A 26608-nucleotide genomic window follows, 5' to 3' on the forward strand; every position below is an offset into this window, starting at 1 on the left:
ATTTTCTTCATAATATTTTCTTTTCTCTAGCTTACTTTATTGTAAGAATACGGTATATAGTACATAACACATACAGAGTATATGTTAATCGACTGTTATGTGACTAGTAAGGCTTTGGGTGGATAGTAGACTATTGGGAGTTAAGTTTTGGGGGGAGTTAAAAGTTATGTACAGATTTTTGACTGTATGGGGGTCAGCACCCCAACCCCCATATTGTTCAAGTGTCAACCGTATATATCTGTCCTGTTGGTTCCGCTTCTCTGGAGAACCCTAATACACTGCCTGAGCGGTCAGCCTGAATGTACACAAGGATTTAGCCATGAGGCTGTTCATGCAACACAAATTAATGCCTACTGTGGGCCAATCACGGCCCCTCCTTCCTTTCCAAATGGAGGGTAAAAACTCATCCATGAGTCATGAAATACATTTAGTGGATTGGGACCAGAATTTCTTTAATAAAATGATACAGAAAAGAATAGAAATTAGCAGAAAGTGAGTTTTGTTTCACAACATTTTTTCACTTCTTTGTGTGAGCACAAGCATATATGTACTGGTGAATGTTGAATCAGAGTACTGTGTACTCACTGTGAGCTGCAGTAAGAAAGGTTTAAAAGGCACCAGTCTACCAGGAAAGAAAAAATTCAGAGAACTAATTATATGTATGTCGAGTTAGTTTTTTAAAATAATTGCAAAAAGTTTTCTGATAATAAGAGATTATTAAATAGATTATAATATAGACATATAATAGAATTCTACCTAGAAACTAAAATTATATTGTAGGAAAGTATTTAGTGACATAGAAATATGTGCAAAATATAGAGATGGGGGGAAAGTCAGATTATAAAATAACATGTAATATACATTTTAAATAAATTATATATATATATACACACACACACACAGACAAATGACTAAAAAGGATAGTTACCAAGATGTTTCTTTTTTGAATTTTTTTGTTTTTAATTTATTTTGAGAAAGAGAGAGAGAGCAAGCGGGGGAGGGGCAGAGAGGGGGAGACAGAATCTCAAGTAGGCTCTCTCTCTATATATATATGATTATATAAGGATAGTATAAACAAAGAAAATTCTTATAGACAACAAATATAAAGAATTCTAGCAAACAATAAAAATAAAGAATCTTTGTAGACAGTAATAATTAAAAGGACAAACTATCCAATAAAAGAGTGGGCAAAGCATGGAAACAGATCATTCAAACATTTCAAGTGATGCTCAACCATACCAGTGATGAGAGAAATGCAAATTAAAACAACAATAAGATAAAAATGTCTCTTTTATCAGTTTTGCAAACTGTTAACCCTGCCCTATGAAAACTACTCTAATAAAATTCAATATCTAACGACTTGAAGTTTCAGAATGGAAATAAATGAGTGTCCACCTTACAAAGGACTCGGTACACTGTAAATATCAAACTTGCTCAGGGTACTTAATATGTACTTTTATTTCTGCTTCAGATTCCAAGGGCCAGGGATCAGAGAGACTGAAACACTGGCATTGATTAGGAGCCCTACAATGTCATGAAATAAATAATTAAGTGAGATACAAAGGTTTCTCCAAAAAAGTACAAAAACTTCTAATACAGATAAAAAGATAGTGTTTATCAACATAATCAATATTTTTTCAGTGCTCATTCTACACACACATACACACACACTCACACACACGTTAATCTCTCATCTCTTAATGTGCATTATCTTATTTAATCCCTGCAGCAACTTTATGAGCTTTAGTTACTCCTTTAGCCCCATTTTTACTATTAAGACACCTGAGGCTAGCGCAGGTTAAGTAACCTGCCCCACAGACAGGTAAGTGGAGGAGATAGGATTTGAGCCCAGATCTCGACACCTCCACAGTGTACAATCTCAGCCACTTGGGTAGTTTCCCACATAGAAAACTAGTGGTTGGTTATGCATGATGCTAATTTAGGATGCTGTTTTTGAGGTCAGAGGATTTCAAAGAAAGGAGTGGGGATTATTGGTGATGGATATAGGTTCTCGTAAGTTTCTAGTGATTGTTTCTTAGAGTATGCATTTATAAAACGGTCATGATTGTTTTTGTTTTTGTTTTTGTTTTTGCTGATGAAAATTTGAATGTCATCAAACACAATATGTCTTGTTCTGGCAAGAATTCTTTGTTAATGTGCACAATAACAAGGAAGACTCTATTGTGGTCTTTTTCTATGCTGACATAATTCAAATAAAAAGACACTGAAATCATTGTCCTGGGTTCTTTCTGCAACTTTATAAAATATGGTTATCATTCTATATTTGGCCCACGAACTTCTTAGTATTATAAATGTAACAAGATAGTCATCAGAATTATGACAATAAGAATAATGACAAAAACAGGGGCACCTGGCTGGTTCAGTTGATGGGGCAGGTGACTCTTGATCTTGGAGTTGTAGGTCTGAGCCCCAGATTAGGTATAGAGATTACTTAAAAAAATCTTTAAAAAAGAATGATAAAAACAATAATTATATTAATAATAGTAATGCACTAAGGGAAACAATGATAACTGAGTGTGAGACTGTCTATTGAAGAGATATATTTCAGAATGGAATATGAACTTCAGGTTTTTTCTCGTATCATTTTTGGGAGATAAGGCCCATCTGGGCAGGATGCAGTAACTAGAAAATATGAATCACTTCTTTTTGAGAGAGAGAGAGAGAGAGAGAGAGAGAGCACAAATGAGTGATGGGCAGAGAGAGAGAGAGAGAGAATCCCAGGAGGGACAGAGAGAGAGAGAGAGAGAGAGAGAGAGAGAGAGAAGCAAGGCTCACCCAAGGCAGGGCTTGTGCTCTCCCAATGTGAGGCTTGAGCTTACCTGATGTGGGACTCAAACTCACAAACCGTGAGATCATGACCTGCCAAAGTCAAATGCTAAACAGCTGAGCCACCTGGGTGCCCCTGAATCCCTTTTAATTAGACATAAGACACATGTGGCCATTCTTAATGGTTTCTGACAGGAATGTGATTTAGCACTTATGTTCTTTAAATGTTCCATTTTTGCAATAGCAGTGGTAATGGATGACTGTACTCTACCGTTGACTAGTGTCTTTCACAGACACTCATTTCTTGGGCTGTCTTGCTTGTCCTACCCTCTTTCCCCCTTTGTCCTGATTTCTTCATTATTTTATCTTATCTACTTTATAAACCAGCATAAAGAACTTGGGGAATAAGACTGAGATAAATATATGTACAAAGAGTCAAACAAACTTTCTCATCCTATAAGGCAGCCTGAATTTTTTCCCCATAGACAAAGAGTTCCAGGTCAAATGGCTTAGCTAATGGCTTATAAGTGGCCTCAAAGTGGGAGTCAGGGATTAAGGCCTCAGGTGCTGACATGATGACAGCAGGCCACATCTTCATATCCCAGAGAATTGAGCCTCATTGTCCCTGTGGTCGTCACTGCCTCCTTCCTTCTCTTCCGACTGTCATTGTCGTCATTTCAATCAAGCCCAGTAGAATGTGGTCACTGAAGAAAAGTGGGGGGAGTGTGAAGCTCAGGGCAGAGCAGAGGACGAATTTAGTTTGTGCTCTGCACAGACAACCCTTTTCAACGTAAAATCTCTTTTGTCCTATCTTTTTTATTGGGGTTTCTGAAAGTAATAATGATACTTCAGTTACCTGTCAGGTGATAGCACAGGATATATTTACTTCTAGATTTTAAACACACACATGCACAGAGACATAAGGGAATATGCCATCACATCTAGCTGGATTTAAAGATGTTCCCAATAATCAGTTCACAACAGGTGATTAAGCAGTTGTTAAATATACTTTAAGTGAATCTGCAAGGGTAAATGAAGCGTTTTAACCAACAATAACATCATAGCAGCTAAGTATGTAAATAAATGAAAACAAAGGAAAATGAAATTAGATAATTACTAAGACAGATTTCTTCCGCAATTTCCGTTACTCATTGGGTCCTGCAGGGCGGAGGGAGGACCACAGTTTAAGGCCATCGTTGGTGTCCCCGGGGCTGCAGCAGTGGTGGCAATATGACACGGAAAGCCAGCTCAGCCAGGATGTGTTTCCGGTTCACTGTCCTCACCACTGTGCTGGGACAGAAGTGAACAGTACAAATCACCATAAAAAAGGGATGTTTTTATATTCTGGGCTGGTGACCGGCCACACACAGGGGGAGAGCGGCTGGAGCTAAGAAGCTCCCTTCAACATCACTGCTGCTTCGACTCTTCTTTTTTTATCTTTGTATCCCTCGCCCCGGGCCCCCCCCCCCCCACCCCAGAGTCCTAAGAGCTGGAGATCAAATTCAGTGTTGAGCTAATCGAGAGAGGGAAGGCAAGAGGTTAAACCAAACAGTTAACTGTGTCTCTTCAAAACTGACATTTAATACAGGGTGTAAATCACTAGGGGAGCCTGTTATTCCTTCAGGAATGCAATTACATAGGGTCAAATAAAACATGAAAGAAACCAACAAGTTTTAAAATGTAGTATGTTCTCAAAAGTAGGCAAGAAGGAATGTGAAGCAGTTCAAATATGCTAACACTCCCTGCTGTCCTATAGGAGAGGATTACAAGGAGAGGTTTCTGCTCTTTAATGATTATGTGGTTAAGCACGGGTATGGGAGCACATTGCCCAATCTGGCTGTTCCCCACTGGACCCTGAGCTCCCCAGAGCTCCCTGCATTCATTCAAAGCAGGTGGAGGCTCTGCTGTTCAGCCCATCACCATTACAGTCCCATTACCAGCCCTGCCCTCCACTTAACACTTTTCTAAAGTGTTTATATGGCTGGACAGAATACACTGTTGGTATTTTTTTCTGTTTCACTCATTCATATGAAAACAAAACAAAACAAAACCAAAACAAAAAACAAAAAAACCACCAGGAGAATCCTTATTTCTGTGATTCAAGATAGACAAAAAATAATGTTGGACTTCTGCTAAAGGCTTTCTAACATTTGTGGCTACTTGCAAATTGTGTTAGTGCTAATTTACTCCATGGGGAGGTGGAACGTGAACTTACGTTTCTATTCTGGGAAGTGTCTTTTAACAGTTTAGTGCATTTCAAACAATCTGATGCCTGAAAAATTGGGGTAGGCTCACCCTCAGTTTAACATCCTCATGAACTAGGGGTGAGCAACTCGCCCAAGTCTACCCATTGCTCTCTTGGCTCTAGCACTGAAAGTCCCATAGCCCAAGAAGCTTCTGGTTCCCCAGCAAATCAGGCTGACTGGCCATCCTATTCCACACACATAGCACATGTTCTCTCTTTGCCTCTGTGCTTCTAGCCCTGTGTGCATCTCAGGTGTGAGTACTGGGCATGTGTGCAAACAGGCACACACGTGAGAGGCAAGTGGAGTCTGCATTAAACAGAATTTGTAATTAGTAATTTCTTTAAAGTCTTGCTTTTAAGCATATGCAACAGCATGGTGGAAACTGGGTATAGATTGTGTGAGGAGAGGGGATAGCTGGGAAGGGACACTGCGATCACTACTAAACTAATTATAAAAGAATTCAAACAAAACAGACAGGTCAGCTGGGTTCAGATTCCTGTATAATCACTAACTTTTATAAGCTAGTTCTTACTTCTCCAAGAAAAATACAGTTTCAAATGAGTTGTGACTCAAACTTGGTTTTCCTTATCTTGCTTACAAAGTGCATCATACTACAAAGCTGACTTCTCAGAGTCTAAATCCAAAGGCTGCAGATTCTATCTGGTTGGTTGAATCTTGGGAGCTTCCTCTCCCCCAGCTCTGCCTCCCCAACCATCCCTCACCCCCAACCAAGCAATGGTGGCCACAGGCTGGTCCTTTTGAATCCTGCCCAGGGACAGGCAGCTATCAAGGTCAAGCTCACTGACTAGCAGGCACCATGGGCTATGTGTCTGAGGTACACAATTTCCTGAGCTCCTTGCCACATTGGCAGTTCTACATGCTCCCAGGTCTTTCCAGAAAGTCCTTGGCAACTCCACAGACTGCATGGCTGCCTCGGCACATAAGATATACCATTTTGACTGTAAGTTGAGTTAGGAAGTCTTGGGGTTCAGCTGGGCTCCTGAGAGCAGCCAAACTGAGAACACCTAAGACGAGAGTAAAATTTAGTTCATCTTACACATGTAGGTCCTTTGGCCCTTTCATTGATTCTTCTTCTGACAGCGCAATTGGAAATCTATGTGTCCCAAGAGAATTCATATTTATTCTCTCTCTCTCTCTCTCTCTCTCTCTCTCTCTCTCTCTCTCTCGCTATTTTCTTGTTCTGTCAAAAGATGCCAAACTGATACATTCACCAGAAATAACACAAAATAAAGCAAGAAGTGATTATAATTAAAGTTTTCTCTTGTGACTTATCACGTAAACCTCTTACCTCAGAGGCTCTCCTTTCCTGTGCTTAGAAAACTTGTCTGTCCAGATCAGACACACTATAAGCATCAGTCTCAAAACTTAGTCAAATGCAAAGAAACTGGTAGTAGACAGGACAAATAATGGCTCACAGACTAATGGACCAGACCTGGAAGAGTAGAATGTGCCTCCCTGCAATTTTCAAATGAGCATGAGGTATGCACTGGGGGACAGGACCTGGGCTTGGAGGCAAACAGATCCAGGTTTGAATTCCAGCCCAGGCACTTATTAGCTATGCGATCTTGGACAAGATACTTCACCACTGTAAATTTTAGTTCCTCATCTGTGCCACGGGGATCATTCTAGTTTTAGTGTGAAGACAGGAAATAACATATGCAAAGCACTCAATACATAGGTGATGCTTAATAAGCAGCTTTCACTACCATGGCGATGGATTTCACAGGAAAAAGTGACCCCCTCCACCAGCCCACAGTGCCCTCCAGGTTTTGACCCCTGGGCTTCGTCCCTAATGGACATCTCTAGGAACTCTGAGCTCTTAATCTCAGCCCTCCACCCACGCTCCCTACCTGGCCTGAGGCAAATCACTTATCTGCCTCAATTACTTCATCTGTAAAGAGAAGGATAATAATATTTACCTCCCTCAGAGGAGTGTTGAGAGAATTAATGAATGTTTGCAATGTACTCTGAGATCTACAGATGAAAGGCAGTGTAGAATCACAAAGTATTATTATAAATATTAGTGTTATTTTGACACATCTGCATGCATGCATGTGTGAGCAAATTTGCACCTAGGGCACTGGATGAGAGTATGTGACTTTTAAGTATCCTCCTGTGAGTACCGCTGGCAGCCCATGGATGTTTATGTCTGTGTAATTTATACATAATAAATCGATTGGTCCCAGAATAAGGATTTGCTCAGAAGGGGAACCACTGCTTTGGGCAGCTGGTATATAATCAACCATAGTTTATGGTTAAGTATTTTCTAGAAGCCTTTTTGGCCAGTGCCACTGACTCTGGCCAGTGACTATGGGATCAGCTCCCTAAAAAGCAGCGAAATGTAATTCTCAGACTTCTGTATCCACCAGTTCGGAAAAACCACCTTAAGCCTACAAGTGTTTGTTCCTGAGCTGTGTCCGCTTGCAAAACATGCAGTTATAAAATCAGATTGCAAAGAAACACCTCCTCCAACCCACCTCGCAGCCACATCCTCTCCCTTCTGCATCAGCAGTGCCAAGCTCCAGCTCTTGCTGCTCCTCTTCTCTTCCCATTAAAGTCCCTGCTTCCTCCCGCTGGTCCCTGCTCCCCACTGGCTGCATTCCCTCCCATTAAGTGGCCTGCGGTAACCTTACAGCATCATCCACCATAACATCACATCACGTAGCTCCCCAGAGACCACGTCTGTGACCTGTGCTTTTAGAAAGAAAAGTACAGCAAAAGTAAGGACAAGTGGAAGTTGCACGAGGAAGTGAGGAAGTTAAAATCCCCTCGTGCCCCGGGACTGAGCCCCCGGCTGCCACTGCTGCCTGTGTGAGGTTGTGGTCTCCTCCTCTGATTCCAGATACAGAGTGAGCCCATACATATGGGCATGAGCAAGATGTACGTCTGGTCTCCACCATAAACCTTTGTAGCCTGGCAAGAAACAGCAAGGCTTATTCCAGACCCAAATTCTCATTCCTGCTACAGCCATCATAAACGCCTGCCGACACCAAAGAAGAACAAGGCTGTAATCCTCATAAAAGAACATTTTTGAGCCCTGGAAACCAAAGAGGGATATGAATGCCAGTTTTTAAACTGACATTCCCTCTGTTCTTGGGCTAGATTGGACGTTGAGGAAGCAGGTGACGGCCTTCGAGTCACGCATTAGAGGCTGCACCCCGGCCTCCCTGTTATGAACACCTCCCCCCACTGCCTGGGCAGGTGGCCTGAAGTTCCCACAACTTGTGGTTATGATACTGTATCCAGAAGACTGTGTGTAGAATGGAAATATGTGACACGAAAATCAACAGGTTAAATCATTCCAGCAGTGTGCTGGACCCAGCTCACAGTGGTTTGAGAGAGCCAACTCTGTGCATCTATTCCTAATTCTATGCTCACATCATTCCGAGAGCCTGAAATCAGCCAGTGGTGCCTTGAAATCATGCTAATCAGGGCTTTTCTCCCCGCTTTGAGAAAGGTGATGGCGAAAGCTTTACTGCACACCACCAATTAGCACCCACTTTTATCCGTTATCATTTGGTCATAGACAGGTTTATGCCATTGCCAAGGAATGAAGTCCAGTTTGGTTCTGAGTATGGAAAGCACAGGGAGTTGACCAGGGAAGCAGGTGAACTTGCTGTTGCAATTGTCTGGGAGCAGCCAGAGGGTAGTGAGTGCCTTGGGGAGGAGTGAGCAGAATGCCTCCTTGAACGTTTTGCCAAGGTTGGCCTGCCTTGTAGATTTTAGCAGCAAGTAGAGGATGCAGCAAGCATTGCATTCCCTAGGATGCTAGCAGACGAAATCTGGGTTTTAGACCCTTTGTGCCCCTAACAAACTACATAATCTCGGAGCCTCACTTCCTTTAACTATAAAAATCAACTAACTGTACTCCTTTGATGGGATTGGTGAAGGATACAGTGAGATGATATTTGTAAAGTACTTGCCCTTGACAGTAGTTCTACTATTGATAAATTGATGGACATTTCACTGTGCTCTTCTTATTCTGTTTCTCACAGGGTTTGTCATGTTCAGGCAATCTGGACCTGAAACCTTCAACCCCTCTGGCCTCTGAAACTCCATGCTCTCTTGGTTTTCCTTCTTCTTCTCTGATCCTGCCTTTACTCTGATCTTTCTTCTCTAATCCTCCTCAAAACTTAATCCAGGGCCTCCTTCTCTTATTTCTCTGCACAGCCTCATTAGGCAATCTCATCTAGTCCCATGGATTTAAATGTTATCTTCATGCTGATGACTTCCAGACTCCTAGAATTATCCTCTGTCTAGACCAGTGATTCTTCAAGTGGGAACCCTGGACCAGTGGCATCAGCGTCACCTGGGAACTTGTTAGAAATGCAAATTCACAGGCCCCACCCAAACCTTCTTAACCAGAAACTCTGGGGGTGGGTCCAACAATCTGGTTCATCAAGCCCTGCAGGTGTCTCTGATGCTCCCTGAAGTTTGAGAACCATTGGCTCAGGCTAACAGATTTAATAGCCTTATTTACATCTCTACAGAAACATCAAACTTAATACACCCAACACAGACTCCTATTCCCTCGCTAATTCCTCCTCAACTCTGTGCCCCCCTACCATGTCCTCAGAATTGCTCCCCTGAGACAATGGCATTATCATCCACTCATTTGCTAACCTGGAAGTCAAGAAGATCCTTCCTTTCTCCCAGCTTCTTCATCCCACATCTAATCCATTAGCAAATACTATTAATTCTATCTCTGAGTTATACCATAAATGTGCTACTTTTTCCACAGTTCCATCACCACACCACCACCGTAACTGGGACCACCATCAACTCTTGCTTGTTGAAGTAAGACCAACGCAACCTTTTCTACCTGCTTCCACTCTGGCCCCCTTTAACCCATTCTCTCTGTTGCAGCAAGAAAGCCAGATCTTCTTAAAATGGAACTTGTCTCATGTTACTCTCCATCCTAAGATCCGTTTAATGGTTTCCCTTTACACCTAGAAAAAAAATCCAAACTCTGTACTATGGTTTCTAAGGCCCTGCACAACTTGACTCCTATCCATCTCTCTATTACCTCATTGGTGGCCCTCTCTCCCTCCCCTGCTGTGTCCCTCACGGGTTTTCTCTCACTGTCCCTGAATGGGCCAATTCCTTTCTGCCTGGGGGACTGTGTTCTTCTGTCTGGAATTTTTTCTTCTTTACCCTGTGGGCAGATGGCTCCTTCCCATCCTCACAGTTTCAGGTTAAATGTTACCTCCCTTTTGTGTCCTTCCTTACTGCCTATTAAAATCCCCTCCACGCCCCATCATTCTCTCTCATCACCTTTTTATTTCTTTCCCAGCACATCTGCAGTTTGTTAGTTTTCCATTCAGATATTTACTCTCTTGATGTTGGCTGCGTTTTGTTTTTCTCTGTGCCCCTCACCCCACCACCCTGAATGGGTCACAAGGGAAGGGGGCTTGTCAATGTTCATCACCCTCAGTGTCTGGCATAGTGACTGAGGCAGGGTGGGTAGCGGTTAATGTTGCTGTTATTAACATGTGGAAAAGACGGACATCTGCTTTAGCGGGTCTATGGACTCAAATGTTAATCTCATGCAGGAACATCCTCACAGACACACCCAGAGTAATATCTGACCAAATGTTGGGCACCCTGTGGCCTAGTCGAATTGATACATAAAATTAACCATCACACCACACTAGCGATAAAACTCAGAAAGATAAAGACACTTGCACAATAGTGAAACCAGGATTCAAATCCATGTATTTCTCACTCCAAAACTCCATTCCATAGATGTTGCTGCTCAGTTACTATCGTTTTTACCCATGATTCCCAAGCTCACTGTATGCTACAAAGAAGATGCTCTTTCTTCATTTCTTTCTTTGTCCAGAAGTAAATGTTATGATCAGAGTTAAACCAAATATATTTTGTGGTACAAGAGCTACTGCTCCAAGAAAACCAGACAAAGCAACAGTGGGGGGAAGGAGAACCAATGACATTTCTGAACTTGGGTCCCTAAACACAGATTGAAGATAAACTATGGTTTCAAGTTAAAGCTCTCAAATGATTCATCACTGTAGCTATGGTTGACATTATCAAAGGTGCTCGATAATTGTTTGCAACAACAGACAAACAAATAAATGGAAATAGGATGTTACTTTGAAATTTTCTACTGAGGCAACAACATGGAACAGAAAGGAAATCTTAGCAGAAAGTGCACACCAAGATGTAAACACTTAAAGAGACTTAACAACTAATATCTCAACACTGGATATGTTCACCGGTAATGGGGATTTAAAAGGGCAGAGACAAGGCCTCCATGAGGGTCTGACTCACTGGGATTCAGGATCCATCACTTGAAAGTGCCTAAAGTGAGGCTTTGGAGGGGAACCTGGGTGATCGTTGGTTAAGCATCTGTCCCTTGATCTCAACTCAGGTCATGATCTTACAATTTGTGGGTTTGAGCCCTGCAGCAGGCTCTATGCTGATGATATGGACCTGTTTGGGATTCTGTCTCATTCTCTCTCTCTGCTCCTCCCCCGCTCATGTGTGCTCTCTCTCTCTCAAACTAAATAAACTTAAAAAAATAAAATAAAATAAATAAAGAGGGTCTTTGGAGAAGAAGATTTCCTGGGGCCACTCCTGACTGCAGCTCCCACTGCTTAGCTCTCCTGCCACCAGGGGAGAGATAGAGGACTACCTGCCCCTGATCCCAGTTCTGGTGAGAGGGCTCCAAAGGGAGCATCTGGAGAGCCTATGTGTGTTTTTCGAGGTCGTGAGATAGAAAAAGCAAGAGGCTGGCTAACAGTCAGTGCAGCGAAATACTAACGGCAAGCCAGTGCTGTGAGAGCCCCACAAATGTGTGAAACCCACAGAAGAATGTTGTCCTGGTGTCATTAAAAATGGGGCCCCGCCCTGCCTAAATAAGCTCCTGCCAGAGGTCAGAAGAAAGTGGAAAGTTGCAGAAGCCAAGCGACCAGTGAAGCGACCACAGAAGAACTTATCAGGTCCAGAGACAGCCAAGTCAGCTGATGACAGCAGCAGCCAAGTAAGAACTCACCAAGTCCCCTATCGTCCTGCTCCCGGCTGGGGCCCCTGCATAGGAAGTGGGGAGAGAAGAAGTGCTAGGCAGGTAACGAAGAAAGGAACAGCATCTCTCTTCACTCTGAAGGGTCAACCTGAAGCCGGATTCAACCTGGAGAAGAGAGGTGATTTAACATTACACAAATGCAGAGTTTGATACTTCATAGGACTAGACTAATGACTGAATTGCAGCCATGATTATGACACAAGTAACTGCAGGGTATTTTTTGCCTGGAGTGATCAGTGAGGTAATAGGACCAGCCCAGCTCTGCTAAATAAGTGTTTACCATCCAGGAGTCGAGCTTGATTAACATACTATTTACAGAACGACGAATATCTGAATAAATAAGCCCAAACCCAACAATTCCCAAAGCTAACCTGCCCATGTGGGGACACAATTCTGAACGCTCATGCCCTTTCAGACCCCTCTTGTTTGTAGCATCTGCTGAGATAAATCCACGAGAAAATCCTAGAGACACGAGGTGGTTATTTTGTTGAGGATTTAGCCAAAAGCTATGATAGCTGAAAAGCTTTTGAATTACAGGAACCAGATAGCTATAAACACAACCCTCTTCTCCAATATTCTAACTCCCTTACCAAAAGATGACACAAAGTCAGCAATTTGGTCTGTAAATTTCTAGTCCTTTTTCCATGCATTGGCAAAAATATAGGGACATGTAACCATATATATTTTGGTGGGGTTTTTTTTTGCTTTTATAACAGATTCACAATATATGTGTTATTCAATACTATTTGTTTTGACTGAACAACATGTTTCACTTTTTAATGGGTGCACATAATACTCATAATACCTCATAATTTGTCCAACCACATTTCTACTGATGGGCATTAAGGTGTGTTTAAATTGTTATCAAAGTGATACAGAGGAATTTTTTCTAACATCTCTGTTGCAGGCACAAATATTTTTTTTCAACACAGAATCCTAGAAATGAATTTGTTGGGTCAAAGATCCATTTAAATGTAGACAGATATTGCCAGAAAGATATTAATTTACATTTCTCCATGACTGATGACATTTACTTCCCACCATATACTTGCTGATGCTGGATATTATCAAGTGACAAGTTTTTTCCAATCCACTGAGTAAAAAAATGACATCACAGTGCTGTTTTTATTTGCATTTCCTTCATAAGGACCAAGGCTCAACATCTTTTTATGTTTGTGGACCATTTGTACTTTTCTGCTGTTAATGACCTATTCATATTCTTTCCCCATTTTTAATTGGGTTGTTCGTATTTTTTTTTTTTGTATTTGTGAGGTAGTATGTTTTTATTTTGTGGACATTGTTAATTATGTTTGACAAATATTTTTTACCTCAATCTATTACTTGTGTTTTAACTTTTTAAATGGTGTCTTTGAGGAAAACTATATTTTTATGGGGGGAAAAAAGGTAGTATTTTTTCCTTCATGGATTCTAGATTTTGTGTTTTGCTTAGGGAGACCTTAACCCAGTTGAAATATATCTCCATCTTTCCTTCTAATACTCTTGCAATTTTATTTTTGCAACTTGAAGTTTTTAATCCATTTGGAATTATTGTAGTATGAAGTAGGTATCTATATTTATTTTTCCAAACTGTGCCAACACCATTTATTGACAGTTCATTCTTTCTTCTTTGATTAAAACCATTTTTATTATAAACTAAATTCTAATTCATTTCTTCATCTGTTTGGAGATTTTCTATTCTGTTCAAAAATTCTCTTTATATAGGAGCTAACAATACTTTAATTACTATAGCTTTATAGAATAATTCGATATTGCATAAGTCAAGTTCCACCTCATTTTTCCTCATGCATTTTTTAAAATCTGATATGTTTGAAAATTACTTTTCAAATTTCATAAAAATTTGAATTTATTAATTTGTGACCGATATGACAGTTTTACAGTGTTAAACTTTCTCTCATCCAGAAACATGATTTCCATCTTCATTTTCTAAGGTCTTCTTTCATGTCTGTGAATAAAGTTTTAAAGTATTATTTATGTAGGTTTTACATATTTCTTGATAGATTTATTCCTGGTGTTTTTTAGTTTTTGTTCCTTTTGCTATTATATTTCCTAATTGCTGATGTATAGATACTACAAATGTCTCATATATCCAGCCATTTTATTAAAAATTCCTTTAGCTAATTCTCTTTGCTCCTCTCTGGAAACTCTTGTTAGTATGACTGACATTTTGACCTCGGAGCCAAAGGTGTGAAATATATTCATGTGTCCTTTAAATATCTGTAAGATTTTACATCCAACCAGAGAGAAAGAGCATGTAAAGAATATAGAATTCAATCCGGCAGTAAAGAGTTTAGGTGAACAGAGTTATCAGCAACCTCAATAGGAGGTTGTGGACTTAAATCAGATGGAAGAATTGAGTATTTTGTAACTTGAACCCAAGAGAAATGAATCGTATTTGAAGGGTTTATGCTTAGAGTCCGTGTTGTCATAGCAACAATTAAAGGAGCTAAAGGTGTCTATTGTTAATGAGGGGAGAATCATGCTAAATCTACAGATCCCAGGTTCCTTTCTCTTAACCTATGCTTACGTGAGATGATAAAACCCAGTTCGCTAGCAGTGGTAAAACTGACCCCTTGGGGTAGTGTGTTTCCAATCTCATGGAAGTTTAGAATTTAATATATTCTAAAGATAATCAAACTCAAATTACTGACACTTTTGTGTTATATTTAGGATAATTTGGGTAAATTTGGATTTTGAACTGGCATTAGGTTTCTGACAGATTAGCCTTGTGATTTCAATTTGAAATGTGTGCCTGAATAATGGACTTTAAATTTAGAGATTTATTTTGAAATATGAAAGAGAATTTGACAAAATCTACCAACAGTATTGAATGCTATCTAACATTAGCTATTATGCAAGCTACACTTGCAGGTTTAATTTATTAGATTCATAAAAGTTGTATACATATTTAGGAAGGTTTTGCTTATTAAGATAGGCATGTTTCAAGTTTCGGAGAAAATTAAATTTATCAAAGTTATAAGTGCATTTTATTTCCTTTAAGAGAGTATAAGGTGTAAATAGAACTATGTTTTAAAGAATTTAATCTATAAAACTTAAGTTACTCAATCGTTATTTTTTTAAAAAGTGAAGGTGCTTACAAAAAGAAAAACATGATTTATAAATTGAACTCAAAAGTTAGAACTAAATTTTAAAGTTACTTACCCTAATAAATTGAATACTCATTTTTAAACACACTAGTTGGTTTTTCTGTGCAAAAAAGTTAGTAATGCATGGACATCACAAAATTCATGCTATTTTCTTAAACTTTTAAGTTAGATGATTGTTTCACTGGAAATAATGTTAGTTTTGTTGCTTCTTTCCCTGTATTTATACTTTTTATTCTGTTTTCTTGTTTAAATATCAGCAAACATTAATGCAGATGGTAACTACGTTTTGTTCTGTCATGGTAATATTTCACCATTAAGTATGAAGCTTTGTTGTCAGTTATACTCATACTTTATCAAAGATATTTCTTCCTATCCTTAGCTTAAAGATTTTTTTTTATCATAGATGGGTATTGAATGTTGTCTAACATTTTTTTCAGCTTCTTTTGAAAAGATCATGAGGTTTCTTTTTACTTACATTTAATCTGATAACAGGGAATTACATTAATACATTTCCTAACAGCAAAACTTTCTGGCTTTACTATGATAAATCCCAATTGTCATGATATATTATTGGATTTTATTTGGTAGAATTTTTAGAAAGATTTTTATACTTGTATTTGTAAGTGAAATTGGTCTATAATTTTATCATATATTATTTTTGTTTCTTTTACCACGTCTAATAAACTTTAGTTTTTAGAGCAGTTTTATTTTGACTGGAAGGTATAGAGGTTGAGTGGAAGGTATAGAGAGTTCCCATATACCTCCTGTCCTAACACATGCATAACCTTCCCCACTATCAACATACCATACCACATTGGTACATTTGTTTAATTCATGAACTTCCATTGACATGTTATCACCACTCAAAATCCATAGTTTACATTAGGGTTCACTCTTGACATTGTATATTCTATGGGTTTGAACAAATGTATAATGACATGTATCTATCATTATGGGATGATACAGAATATGTTCACTGCCCTCAAAATCCTCTGTGCTCCATCTATTCATCCTTTTCCACTTCCTCCACCAGCCCCTAGCAACCAATGGATCTTTTCGTTGTCTCTTTAATTTCGTCTTTTCCAGAATATCATACACTTGGAATCATACAGTATATAGCCTTTTTCAGATTGGCTTCTTTCTTTTTTAGTGTTGAGTAATATTCTAGTGTCTGGGAATGCAGACACAGTTTGTCCATTCACCCACTGAAGGACATCCTGGCTGCTTCCAAGTTTTGGCAATTATGAAAAAAGCTGCTATAAACATCCATGTACAGGTTTTTATGTGGACATAAGTTTTCAATTCACTTGGGTAAATACCAAGGAGCACAACTGCTGGCTCATATGCTAAGAGTATGTTTAGTTTTATAAGAAATTGACAAACTGTCTTCCAAAGTAGCTATACGATTTTGCAACCCCATCAGCAATAAATGAGAGTTCCCATTGCTCCACATTCTCATCAGCATTTGGTGTTGACTGTGCTTTGGATTTTGGACATTCTAACTATGTATGTGGTATCTCATTATTGTCTCAATTTGCAATTCCCTAATGACACATGATGTGAAACATTTTTTCATATGCCGATTTGCCATCTGTATGTCTTCTTTGGTGTGCTCTGTTTAGGTCTTTGACTCATTTTTTAAATCGAATTGCTTATTTTCTCATTGCTGAGTTTTATGAGTTCTTTATATATTTTGGATAATGATCCTTTTTCAGATGTGTCTTTAGCAAATATTTTCTCCTAGCCTGTGTGGCTTGTCTTCTCATTCTGTTGACACTGTATTTCTCAGGGCATAGGTTTTTAATTTCAGCAAAGTCAACTTTTTAATTATTTCTTCACAGATGATTTCCTTGGTCTTTTATCTAAAAGGTCTTTGCCATGCCGGAAGTTATCTAGATTTTCTCCAAGATTATCTTCTAGGAGTTTTACAGTTTTGTGTTTTACATTTGGGTCCATAATCCATTTTGAGTTGACTCTCATGAAGGGTATGAGGTCTGTGTCTACATTCCTTTTTTATTGCTTGTGGACATCCAGCACTATCTGTGGAAAAGACTCTCTGCTCCACTGTATTGCCTTCACTCCTTTGTCAAAGATCAGCTGACTACATTTATGTGGACCTATTCTGGTCTCTTTCTTCAGTTCCATTGGTCTATTTTTCAGTTCTTTCACCAATACCACACTGTCTTGATTACTATAGATTTATATTAAGTTTTGAAGTCAGGTAATATTAGTCCTCTTGGTTCTTCTTTAATATTTGGTTGGCTATTCTGAGTTTTTTGCCTCTCTCTCCACATAAACTTTCAGATCAGTTTGTTGATATCCACAAAATAACGTGCTGAGATTTCAGTTGGGATTGCATTAATCTACATAGATCAAATAAGGAAAAACTGACATCTAACAATATTGAGTCTTCTTATTCATGAATATGAAATTTCTCCCCATTTATTTAGTTTTTTGATCTCTTTATTCAGAGTTATGTAGTTTTCTTCAAAAAAGTTTTGTGCAAGTACATCTTGTAAGATGTGGTAAGATTTATATCTGAGTATTTTGTTTTGGGGGGGGATAATATGATAATACATTTTTAATTCCAAATTCCACTTATTCATTGTTAGTAGATAGGAAAGTGATTGACTTTTATATATTAACCTGTACCCTACAAGTCTTCTATAATCCCTTATTAGTTCTAGGAGTTTTTAGGTAGGTTCTTTTGAATTTTCTATATAGAAGATCATGTCATATGCAAACAAAAACAGTTTACAGTTTCCTTCCCTATCTGTATACCTTTTATTTCCTTTCCCTATGTTATTGCATCAGCTAGGAATTCCAGTACAATGTTGAAAAGCAGTGAAAGGAGGGCACATCCTTGCCTTCTTCCTGATCTTAATGGGAAAGCTTTGAATTTTGTACCATTAAGTATGATGTTAGCTGTAGTTTTTTGTTGTCGTTTTGTTCTGTTTGTTTTTTTGGTAGACATTCCTCATTAAGTTGAACAAGTTCCCATCTATTCCTACTTTGCTGAGAGTTTTTATCATGGGTGGGTGTTGGATTTTGTGAAATGCTTCTGCATCTCTTGATATGATCATATGATTTTTCTTTTAGTCTGTTGATGTGATAGATTACATTAATTGATTTTTGATTGTTGAACCAACCTTGCATACCTGAAATCCCACTTCATTGTGATGTATATTTAATTTTACACATTCTTGGACTTGATATGCTAATATTTTGTTGAGGATTTTTGTATTTGTGTTCAGAAAAGACACTGCTCCGCAATTTTCTTGTAATGTCTTCATCTGGTTTTGGTATCAGGGCAATGCCAGCCTCATAGAATGAGTTAGGAAATATTCCCTCTTGCTACTATTTTTTGGAAGAAATTGCAGAGAATTGTTATAATTTCATCCGTAAATGGTAGAATTCACCAGTGAACTCATCTAGGCTGGGCTGGGTACTTTCTCTTTCATAACCTTTCAGAAGGTTATTAATTATCGATTCAATTTCTTTAATATATACAGAATTATCCAGATTATATATTTCTTCTTGAGTGAGTTTAGCAGATTGTGTCTTTCAAGGAATGAGTCCATTTCATCTAGGTTATTAAGTTTATGGGCATAGAGTTGTTCATCATATTCCTTTATTATCTTTTTAATGTCCATGGTATCTATAATGATGTCCTGTCTTTCATTTCTGATATTAGTAACTTATGTTTTCTCCCTTTTCTTCTTAGTTAACTGGCTAGAGGTTTATTTATTTTATTGGTCTTTCCAAAGAACCAGCTTTTGATTTTGTTGATTTTCTCTGACTTCTTTTTAATTTCATTGATTTCTGCTCAAATTTTTATGCTTTTTTTCCCTTTTGCCTACTTCAGATTTAATTTGCTCTTCTTTTTTTCTAGTTGCCTAAGGTGGAAACTTAAATTTTTAATTGTAGATCTTTCTGGTTTCTAATATATGCATCCAATGCTGTAAATTTCCCTGTAAGCACTGTTTTCACTATCTTCCACAAATTTTGATAAGTTGTATTTTCATTTTAATTCTGTTAAAAATATTATTTTTAATTTTTTTTAATGTTTATTTTTTGAGACACAGAGAGAGAGAGAGAGAGAGAGAGAGAGAGAGCAGGGGAGGGGCAGAGAGAGAGAGAGGGAGACACAGAATCCGAAGCAGGCTCCAGTCTCCGAGCTGTCAGCACAGAGCCCGATGCGGGGCTCAAACTCACAAGCTGTGAGATCATGACCTGAGCCACAGTCAGACGCTTAACTGACTGAGCCACCCAGGCACCCCTGTTAAAAATATTTTTATATTTTCCTTGGGATTTACTCTTCGACTCATGTGTTACTTGGAAGTGTGCTGTTTAATCTCCAAATATTTTACATTTTTCAGCTATATTTCTATTATTGATTTCTAGTTTAATTTCATAGAGTCTAAGAGTAGACATCATATGATTTCTATTCTTCATACTTGTTAAGTTGTTATTTTTGGCCCCAAACTGTGGTCTCTATGGTGAGTGTTCCATATGAGCTCGAAAAGAATGTTTAATCTGATGTCATTGGATGAAGTAGTCTATAGGTGTCAATTATATCCAGTTGATTGATGGTGCTGTTGAGTTCAACTCTGTCCTTACTGATTTTCTGCTCTCTAGATCTGTCCACTTCTGATAGAAAAGTGTTAAAGTTTCCAACTATAAGAGTGGATTCATCTACTTCTCCTTGCATTTCTATCAATTTTTGCCTCATGTATTTTGATGCTGTACTTTTAGGCACATACACGTTAAAGGTGGTTGTGTATTATTGGAGTATTGACCTCTTTATTATTATATAATGCTTCTCTTTATCCCTGATAATTTTCCTGGCTCTGAAGTCTGCCCTGTCCAAAATTAATATAGTTACTCCTATTTTCTGATTATATCTTTCTCCATTACTTTATTTTTAATAGACACATGTCTTTATATTTAAAGTGGGTGTAGGGGTGCCTGGGTGGTTCAGTTGGTTCAGTGTCTGACCCTTGATTTCGGCTCAGGTCATGATCTCATGGTTTGTGAGATAGAGCCCCACGTCGGGCTCTGTGCTGGTAGCGGGGAGCCTGCTTGGGATTCTCTCTCTCCTCTCTCTCTGCCTCTTCCTCCTTCCCCAAATAAATAAATAAACATTAAAAAAAAAGTGGGTTTATTATAGACAACATATACTGGGGTCGTGTTTTTTTTTTTTTAATCTACTTTGACAATCTGTCTTTTTTTACAAGAGGTTATTTTTAGGTAATCTCTACACCCAACATAGAGCTTGAACTCTGAGATCAAGAGTCTCACACTCCACTGACTGAGCCAGCCAGGAGCCCCAGTCTCTGTCTTAATTGATGTATTTAGACCATTGACATTTAAAGTGATTATTGATATAGTCGGGTTAATATATACCATATTTGTTGCTATTTTCAATGTGTTGCCCTTGTTTTTTTATTCTTATCTTTGTCTTCCACACTTTTTCTACCTTTTGTGATTTTCACTAAAAACCATTTTATTCTTTTATTAGCCCATTTCAGATACTCCACCTCCTTCAGTCAATTTTATAATTACCTAGAAAATGATACATCCCATCAAAATTTCAAGTTCATTTATATATTTTTTGTGTAGATAGAATTTCCAAATAATTCTTTACTTTCTGCCATTTTGTTGCCTTTCTCACTCCAAATATATTTGGTGTTCTCTCTCTGTTAAACTTATAAATGGAATAGCAAAAGTTTTTGTCTATTTCATAAGTCTTTTCATTTTGTGTCCTCCTGATTTTATTACTGAAATCTTTTTGCGGTTTTTACAGTTTAAAAGTATTTATACTTTCATCTCTATTATGCTGTTCTTAAATTTAATTCATTCACTCACTCACTCATTCATTTATATCTTTCTCACTTTTGTAAGTTGACTGCTTTAAGCAAGACTATTTCATTTAAGACTATCTATTCCAATGATGATACATTCCTGCCCCCACCAATAATAGGAGTCCAATATCATTATTCTGCCACCAGGTGGCTGGCTAGTGATACTGATATGGTGACATAGCAGGGCTCAGGGTTGACATCTGCTATTGGTGCACTGGGTACTCTTCAGTGGTAGGGGCCAGATCCCATACATAACTTCCATCCCTACCACCATACTTTCCATGAACTCATTGAGTAATCACTGGAGCGACCAAGGAAAGTGGCTGCTGATTGACATCCATGGAGCAGGTCATCTGGTCCATCCTTTGGCCATCTGATTATTGAGAAAGTCCTCAGTCCTTGGTCAGCATTCATAACTATTCACAAATATTGTCATACTCTGGGTCAAAGTCAGGGCAATGGGAGTGGCTCACCAGGTGCAGGTGATAAAAGGGTGCATTGTTTGCAGAGAATTTAAAAATAATAATAAAGCCAACTATAAATTAGTCTTCTTTTTATTAGCAGCATGTGCTGGCAATCCTAAACAATGTCAGTGATACAATACTCCTCCCTCAAAAAATCTTTTGTTGATTTATGTTCTAAAAATTGCTTGCACCTGGGGTAGACCACTCCAAACACCTGCCCTTGGTATGTCAAAAGTTTCCATCCACTTACCCTGCCCCTAGACCTTCATATTGTCAATCCTCCAATATTATTTTTTTCTAGTCTCTGCCTACACAATCATTAGCCCCTGACTATCAGTTTAGACTCAGAACACAGGACATCTCTGTTTCCAGGAAATGTGAACAAAAAGATGTACCACTTACAATTCTGCCCACAGGGAGAATTTCTCTTCATCCTTGTCAGTTGTCATCATTGTCAATTCATCATTATCTTCATACACAATTGAGATTAATAAGTACAGAAGTCTGCATATAGTGCAGAATCATCATCCATAAATCAGGTTTCATGTTTTGTTTCCTTATTTAAATGGCCTTAGGGTGCTCTTCCTACCCATAAGGCTACATCAGTGGGTTGAAGGAGATATGGTTATGCATCAAGGGTTGGAACACTCAGAATGGGCACCATATGCTCACACAGCTTACTGTTACCTTTACACCTGCTAGAGCTCAGTCTCACAGGTCCCACTTACCCTACTGAAGAAGTGCTGCTAGGCACACTTAATCTTATGGCTTGATAGATAACACCCAATTCATGATAGGCAGTTGATAGCAAACTAGATAGAGCCCACATCTAGGACAGCAACTGACTGGACTTCCTAATTAATTTTTCAAGAATCCAATAACATTCTCCAAAAAGATTTGTTGTCTTCACAGGTCATGGGATAGAAGAAGTCACCACTCCTGCATCTTTCAAGTTTGTAATGAAGTCAAATAATCTTTGCAATATCTCCAAGAGTGAGTATTACTTTTGATTTACTGTTCATTCATGTTCTTGAAGTTATTTGCAAAAAAACTGTTCATAATAGTCCTTTACTATCCTTTTATCTCTCTCTCTCTCTCTTTTTGGGGGGGCGGGGAGAGAGAAGAGAACATGAGCAGGGGAGGGACAGAGGGAGAGGAAAATAGAGAATCTGAAGCAGGCTCCACACCCAGCACAGAGCCGACTCTGGGCTCCCTCTCACGACCATGAGATCATGACCTGTGCCAAAATCAAGAGTTGGAAGCTTAGGCAACTGAGCCACTCAGGTGCCCCTACTATTCTTTTAATACTTCTAGGATCTGTAATGATGAACTCTCTTTCACTCATACAACAGGGGCTTGTGTTTTCTTTCTTTTTCCCCATTGCCCTAACCATATTTTATCAATCTTACTAATCTTTTCAAAGAACAAATTTTTTACTTTGTTACTTCTTCTATTGTCTGTCCATTTTCTATATCACTGATTTCATTTTTCTACTTAATTTTGGTTAAGATTCCTCTTCTTTTTTCTGTTATCTTAGGGTGGAAGTGTGGATTCTTGACTTTAAACCTTTTCTAATATAAACACTTAAAAGTATAAATTTCCCTCTGTGCGCTGCTTTAACTGTTTCCTTTTAATTTGAAATATCTTCATTACCATTCAGTTTAAAACATCTTCTAATTTCCACTGTGATTTATTTGTTTTGATTCATAAATTATTTAGAAGTATATTGTCTAATCCAAGAACTTGAGAATTTTTAGACAGTTTTTTGCTATTGATTTATAATTTAATTCTGTTGTTTTTAGAAAATATATCCTGAATAATTTTCTAAGCTCTATAACTTATGACACTTGTTTTAGGTCCCAAGAGTACAAGCCTAATCTTACTATTTGTAGTACAATAGGGTGTGGTACAAAGTAGGCACTCCATAAATATTTGATGAATAAACAAATGAATGAAGAGTAGCCACATTCAAACAGAATAAAGTGATGCACAAATTACAGAGGTCAAAAGAGAGTAGTGAAATCTCTACTCTAGTAGTGAAATGATGGGGCAGCAGCATTTAACTTTTCTACAGATGAGAGTGCAAAGTCCTTTCTCTGTTACAGTTGGATCTTGAGAAAGCACAGAAAGAATGTGAGAAATCCTGTAGCCAAAAGATGAGAACCAAGGATAAAGTCTTAAGAAACAAACAGCAAATGCTGGGGATAGAAAGAAAATAAGCCAAAGGGATCAGAATCTAAAGTGAGACTTCACCTCTCCAGGTAGTCAAGATTTGACTAGTTTATTAATTGTTATTTGTGGACTACCAATGATTTTAGAAAGCCTCATTGGGATTATGTGTATTTTAACAACTGACATATGGCCTAAGATACCTCTAAGTAAACCTATGTATTGGTTCTTTTGTTTCTAAACCAATGACTGTTGCTTTCAATGTCTTGAATGAAGTATCCCATAAAATACAATCACCAGCTAGGTGTCCTAGTAGATACTCCAGATATTTCAGTCCACCAGAGCCCCATCCATACAGAATGATTATGTACAGCTGGGACACTCCCTGATTTAATGATTTAGATTGGTCAGTCTTACAAATAGTAGAGAAACAATCTCTCATATGGGAGCACCAGCTGGTCTTGTTATAGCATAGAATTTCTTTACCCAGAAGGTGTTTAAACAAGAAAGAAATAAAGTATTTCATGATTAACTCCTTCCCCCAGGAAAACTGCTTTCTGAAAGCACATATTTTGGAGTTTCTTACCTATACCATTTCATCCAATTGAAAATTAGAAGAAAATTGGACAAATTTTCATAGAATGCTTTTTTTTTAGTGTAACTTTTTCTGTGTGGATACAACAGAACTATATCATTGGTTTCCATTCTTATCTTTAGTAGTTTAATTTTTCTACTTAATTTTGGTTAAGATTCCTTTTAATCCCATAGTGATGGTTGTTCAGATTGTTGCCAGTGTTTTGCTATTGTAATAAATACTACAGCGACTACTTTTCTTATTATGCTCTTATGATATTTACCCTTTAAAATAAATGTTAAAAAGTGGAATTTCATTTCTGTAGCCTGACTAGTTAGCAAAATTCCAAGCAGAGTAAATATTATGATGAGTTCTTTGACACCATTCAAAGAAAAAATTTTCTGGTTTTGTAAATTTTCTAACTTCTTATTTAAATTTCTTTAAAAATAGGGGCACCTGGGTGGCTCAGTCGGTTAAGCGTCCGACTTCAGCTCAGGTCATGATCTCTCAGTCAGTGAGTTCGGGTCCTGCATCGGGCTCTGTGCTGACAGCTCAGAGCCTGGAGCCTGCTTCAGATTCTGTGTCTCCCTCTCTCTCTGCTCCTCCCTCACTCATGCTCTGTCTCTGTCTCTCAAAGATGAATAAATGTTAAAAAAAATTTTTTTTTAAATAAATAAATTTCTTTAAAAATAAAAAAGCAACTTCTTAGAAGAAAAAAAAAAAGAACTCTAGGCCGAGGTTTGCAGCAGTTAGAAGCTTCTGGGGCGACTCTATTGACCACTGTGTCTAAAACTCACCTCTGCAGTTTGGAAGACAATAACTTAGGACACAAAAGGCTTGCAAGTCCCCACAAGGCTTTCTTTTTCACCTGGAAGAACAGAAAATACAGAATTCGGTAAGAGACATCTGTTTCCTCTATTTGGCTTTCCTTGGATTAAGATACTGCATTTTCTAATTGTTTTTCTCCCATTCAAGAGCTGCCTTTCCTTGAGAGGCAGAGCAGGGAGAGGTCTTTTTTCAGTCTTTGCTTCTGAGGCTTGGTGACCCAGTGTCCTTGCTGCATCTGGAGGTCACCTTTGCTGCAAGCTGTTCGTGTATTTGACATGCTTAATCTCATCAATCAGACCTGAAGAGGCCTTCAGGCCTTCAACGATCCTGAAGAGGTGTTCAGACTGTTCTGGAATTAGGCATATATCAATACGGGGGACTATTAGACCACAGACCAGTATACTGATTTAGTATACATACACAACCTTTTAAGGTTAACTGCATGTTACGCAAAGTATTTTGTGAGAATATATGTTGACTGTATTCCCCTAACATCAGACTGTAAAATGTTAAATAAGGGGAAAAAAGTGCTATTTTGGAATAATTATTGTTGCTTTTTGGAGTGTCGTTGGGAAGTGAAGTAGAAAAATAAGAAAATATGTTAGCTTACCAAGCACTCAAATAAATAGTATTTTCATGTTCTTTATGTATTTAAGTTAATATTAATATATAAAAATTATATTTTGATACATTTTCTTACTTGTCATCAAGCTTCAGAATTTTCATGAAAATTCAGATTTATAAGAAAAAGTTAATTTCAGACGACATCATGGAAGGATTCATAATAGCTCTTTGCCCATGACTGCATACAGTCAATTAATCTCCCTGGGTCTTGGGTTCCTCATCAATAAATGTTGAACTAAACAGTTTCTAAATAACCCTCTCACCCTAAATTCCATGATTCTATGTATTTGGAATGAAATGATTCATTGCTCTATAAGTCACATATCTCTCTGAGGAATGCAAGGAGTTAACAAAAAAATCTCAAGATATAAATACGGACTTTTTGTGAACTGCCAATAATCTATTATTTACTTGAAAATACCATACAAATAGTTTATTGATGTAGTCCTTTCTACAAGAGTTTCATTTTAAGAGGAAACCACACACACACACACACACACACACACACACACACACAAAGAGGAAATCACTATTCTAGCTCTATGTATGTAGTATGGCAGGGTTGGGAGAGAACTTTCAAAAATCTTCCTCAACATTGAAAAGAGTAAGGACAAGCTTGGAAGACTGGAAAAATCTGGACTTTGAATCACAGATGAAAAAAACTTCAGTTTAATCAAGTATGAGGTCATGTTTCATATGGTCTATTTATTTTCTTCTGCTGCTTTGTAATGCAGTTGTAGATGCTGAATTTTAATGAAACTCTTCATTGATTGATTGGTGATAATGCTAATCAATTTTGAACATTACATCTAATTGTTTTATGACCCAGTTTGACTATTTCAGACCCAGAATAAAGGCAGCAGA

At 38.1% G+C, this 26608-nt stretch overlaps 1 long non-coding RNA gene across 1 annotated transcript; it reads right to left on the minus strand.

The window, feature by feature from the left end:
* Window positions 1-685: 685 nt before the first annotated feature.
* LOC125918185 (uncharacterized) lies at window positions 686-26010 on the minus strand. The gene is made up of 3 exons (XR_007456392.1): window positions 25090-26010; window positions 12067-12201; window positions 686-2462 (listed from the first exon to the last, which is right to left on the minus strand). It is a non-coding gene; the product is annotated as an uncharacterized LOC125918185 (long non-coding RNA).
* Between the last annotated feature and the right edge of the window lie 598 nt (window positions 26011-26608).

This window comes from Panthera uncia, unplaced genomic scaffold (assembly GCF_023721935.1).
Source record: "Panthera uncia isolate 11264 unplaced genomic scaffold, Puncia_PCG_1.0 HiC_scaffold_521, whole genome shotgun sequence".
Lineage (NCBI taxonomy): Eukaryota > Metazoa > Chordata > Mammalia > Carnivora > Felidae > Panthera > Panthera uncia.